Genomic DNA, 4,811 nt, shown 5'->3' with positions numbered 1-4,811 from the left:
TTAGTTTAAACTTCAAATTGCTGAGTCAAGATTCATCTCTTGGGATACAAATTAAACTATTTTGTTAAGAATTAGTTCTTTTTTTTAATTCAACTATTTTTATTTGAAAAATCATGTTTTTTGTTAGAAATTCATCGTTTCAGCTTAAAAATTAATCTTCTGCATTGAAAATTCAACTAATTGTTTGGAACTTAAACTTCTTTGTTTACCCTTCCCAGTGGGCACACAATTTGGCGACGTCTTTACGACATCTTTACGACATCTTTACAACAACTTTACAACATCCGATGACCATGTCGTTTCAGTGTCTTTGCGATATCGTAAACACGCCTTAACGGCATAACAATGTCGTAACAATGTTGTAACGATGTCGCAAAGACGTCGCCAAATTTTGTGCCCACTGGGTTGGCTGCCACTTGGGGTCCATATGGACCCCAGTGTAGAAAATTGTGAATAAAAACAAAATTACTCGATAGATTTACTTGAAATTTTTTTACAACTTTTTGAAGTGTCAATTAAAAAAATATAGGTTTTATAGACAAAATTAATGTTTAAGCATATTAAGAAAATTACTGAATTTGATGAAATTGGAAAAATGACCGTTTTTGCATAAAAGTGTTTTTTTTTGTTGTTGTAAAAGGAACTAAAAATTTGGGGATGTCTTCAGCTAGTATGCCATCATAATAAAAAATAGTATTTAATTATCTATCGTAAAAACACATATTTATTTTGAGAAATGAAGGTTGGAATTTCGTGAAAAAATAAACTTTGCATATTCAATGAAAAATCAGTTTATCAGAGCATACAAAAGTATAAAATCATACGATTTTTTTTTGTAATTTGAAAATCAGATGATTAATTTCAAAATATATAAAAATTGATTTGAATATCGATACAATCATTACACATGATAACAATGTGCATAGCACAAGCAGGACGTTCGCATGATGATCAAGCACTTTGTGTTTTTATATCATCTTTCCTCTTGCATAGAAGAAACCGTTTATATGTTAAAAAATAAAATAATATGATTCTTAATAGAGTTTAAACAATTTATTTTTCATTTGTAAGACATTATATACAGAATAAATTATTTACTCTAAAAAATCAATCTTGAACATTCTTGCCACACTGGGGTCTGTATCGGCTCCAGTGGCAATCAACGGTTGATAATTGATTTTATTAATTGAAGATTCATCTCTTAAATTAAAAGTACATTAATATTTGCACAAATTTGTGTGTTTTTGTTGAAAATTGATCTTTTTCTTGAAATTTTAAATATTTAGGATAAAATTAATTTCATTGGTTAAAGATTGATCTCATTGGTTAATACCCAGTGGGCACAAAGTTTGGAGACGTCTTTACGACAACTATACGACATCCTATGTCCATGTCGTTAAGGTGTCTTTACGATATCGCAAATAAGTCGTATGATTGACGATGTCTTTACGCTATCGTAAAGATACTGACACGACATGGAAATAGGATGTCGTAAAGATGTCGCAACTATGTCGTAAAGACGTCGCTAAATTTTGCGCCCACTGGGTAATTTAACTATTCAGTACAAAAATCTTTTCTTTTTTTCTCTTTTCTATGAACTCAATTTCTTTTTTTAGTTTTTAAAAATCTAACTGTTTTATTATAGTCCAGGCATTGCGTCGAAATAATTGGTGAAATTAAAAAAAATCATACTTGCAGTGTTTTAAATGAAAAAGTTTCGTTAAGGGGTCCTTTTTTACATAGGAAAAATGCTGGAACAGATTAATTGCCGAACCGGGTTTTTTTTTAACAGTTCTAAAAGTTAATTTTGCGTGTTCGGATAATTCCCATTGCATTTTAGAGTAAAATGTCCAACAGAAAAAAGAAAGAATCAAAATTCTGAACAAATTTTGTTCCAAAAAAAGAACAATACCCTACCTATGATAGGTCATGAGTCATGACCCCTCAAATTTAGCCATTTTTTCCTGTTTTTACGGGTAAAATGTAGACTTTAGTTTTTTCCAAATAAATCCTGTCTAGTTCAGTTTACGTTTATTGTCTTAGACGACGAAACAGAGTTAACAAAAATCTGCGTCTATCTAAAGAAAAAAAAGGCTTTTATATCTATAATTTTGGGAATTGTCAGGTTTCAGAAATTACATTTTTTTTTGCATTTTTCACTAAAAAAGAAAAACTTTTGTTTTTGGAAAATACCTTATTTCCTGCCCCGGTGGACACAACATTTGGCGACGTCTTTACGACATCTTTACAACATCGTTATGATATCTTTACGACATTTTTACGACATCCTATGTCCGTGTCGTTAAGGTGTCTTTACGATATCGTAAAGACATCGTCAAATCATACGACGTGTTTACGATATCGTAAAGATTCCTTAACGACATAGACATAGGATGTCGTAAAGCTGTCTTAAAGATGTCGTAAAAACGTCGCCAAATTTTGTGCCCACTGGGGTGGATCCCGCCGCAAAGTTCCTAAAGAATAAATGAAAGTGGAGCCAATTTGGCATAAGATCAACAAAAAAAGGCGTCCTAGCTCAAATAGGTCACGAGATATGACCTTGGAAAGTGCACTCTTCATGCACAGAGGCACCTGAGAGTACCGTAAAATAGAACTGCGGTCATATTTCGACATTTTTGTCCCAAATAAGTGTATATGATTCATTTATCATGTATAATACGTCTTTTGACATTGATAAATACATAATTGTTTATAACAAAAGCTTGCTATCACTACTTATGATTACTTTCTGGTCATTTTTTAACTTTTTTGTGGCAAAAAAGGCATCGTAATTCATTAAAGATACGTAATATGTTTTTTAGCCATAATTCAATATTTTTATTAGTAACTGTTTATTAAAAAAACCATTTGTTTATCGATAAAAAATATTTATCACATTTTTAATCAATAATAAGTACTTTTTGCCACAAAAGTGGTCAAACAGTACTCAACAGTGATCACAGCAATATTTTGTTATAAACAATTATTAGTAAACATATTTGCTTATGGATAAAAAACATGTTACACATTTTTAATCAATTACATGTTAAATGAATCATGTACACTTATTTGGGACAATAATGTCGAAATATGACCGTAGTTCTACTTTACGATAGGCACAGGTGCCTCTGTGCATGAAAGTGCACTTTCCAAGGTCATATTTCGTGACCTATTTGGGCTAGGACACTTTCTTTTTTTTTTGATCTTATGTCAAATTGGCTCGACTTTCATTTATTCGGTAGGAACTTTATGGTAGGATCCACAGGAAATTAGGTATTTTCCAAAACCAAAACTTCTTTTTTAGTCAAAAATGCAACAAAAAAAATGAAATTTTTGAAACCTTACAATTCCCAAAATAATAGGTTTAAAAGAATTTTTTTTAAAGAAAGACGCAGATTTTTGTAGATTCTATTTCATCTTCTGACACAATCAACGTAGACTGAACTTGACAGTTTTTATTTGAAAAAACTGAAATCCACTTTTTTTGCATTTGATCTGTTCTAGCATTTTTGATGTCACAAAGGACCCTTTAACAAAACTATTTCATTAAAAACATTGCAAGTAAGTTTTTTTTTTGAATAAATTCAGTTATTTGTTTCAAAATTGATCTTTTATAGTCCTAAATTTATTCATTTTGTTGAAAATTACTCGTCTTGGTTGAAAATTTGTTTGAAACATAATTCTTATTTTTAAAACTTTATTTTATTGAATAAAGATTCATCTCTTTGTTTAAAAATGTGAGTATATTGATAAAATAATTTTTATTTCTTTCTTTGAAAATTCAGAGTTTCTTCTTTTTCGTTTTAAAATTAGTACCTCCCGTGTAGGAATTTAATCAGGGATTCGGCCAGGTACCGGCCGGATAGCCCCGGTTAAAGCTGGGTGTTGTTCGGGGAATCCGGCTAAAAACGTCACGTTAAACTGGCCGGATCCCGGCTTGATTACCGGTCGGGATCCGGTCGGATAATCCGGCCACAATGCGGTTAAAAATATTGCTTCAGGCGAGAAATTTGTAACTTGTTTTGTCTTTTAAGGCCCATAGTAAATAATACGGTGAACTTTAAAGGTTAAATCAAGTTTCCCAATTCTGGAAAGTGAATTATAGTAGAATTTTCACCACTCATAATAGAAACTCGTAGCAATTGTTTCACGTGGGAAACCACATGGTGAATTCAGGTTAGGAACGTACACAGAAAAAATGTATTTACAAGAGTATAATTCAATTAAAACTAATAATTATCCGCGAACCAACCAAGTGGTGTTTTCAGACTGATTACTGAAACAAGGTTGATTTTAATTACGGATCTCGATTTTATTTTCAAACTTCGAGGAAATGACGCGCCGTAAGTGCAATGTGCACTCTCGTTCGAAGTGCGAAACTGAAAATTAGTGAGTGTCTACGCAGTCGCCAGACTGTAACAAGCTGAAATCCACCTTCTGCTGGCTCGTTGTCTGATTGGTGGGTTCAGTATGGATTGTGAACCATTTATATGGAACCGGGAAAATATTTAATTTGATAAAAATAAATCATGAAACATTTAATTGCAGTAATAAAAGTCATTTATGTATTTTTCAATCAAGTTAAGCTACGTCCGGATTAACAAAATGCAAAAGATTTAAAGAATATTAACCCCGAGTCAGGTCGACGAGCACCTACTCCGAGGGAATCAAGAGTTTTTCTATTCTCCTTCTCCTTCTCTCGTTCGCCATGTTACGATCTTTTTAAAACTCCCTCTTCGCTCGCACTACTCTTTTCTCTTTTTCACTCGCACATGCATCTTTTTACTCTTTCACCCAATCATAGCACATCA

The sequence above is a fragment of the Belonocnema kinseyi genome, chromosome 6 (genome assembly GCF_010883055.1).
Source record: "Belonocnema kinseyi isolate 2016_QV_RU_SX_M_011 chromosome 6, B_treatae_v1, whole genome shotgun sequence".
NCBI lineage: Eukaryota > Metazoa > Arthropoda > Insecta > Hymenoptera > Cynipidae > Belonocnema > Belonocnema kinseyi.
The sequence above is the reverse complement of the archived record's forward strand: the minus strand, read 5'-3'. Positions refer to the sequence as shown.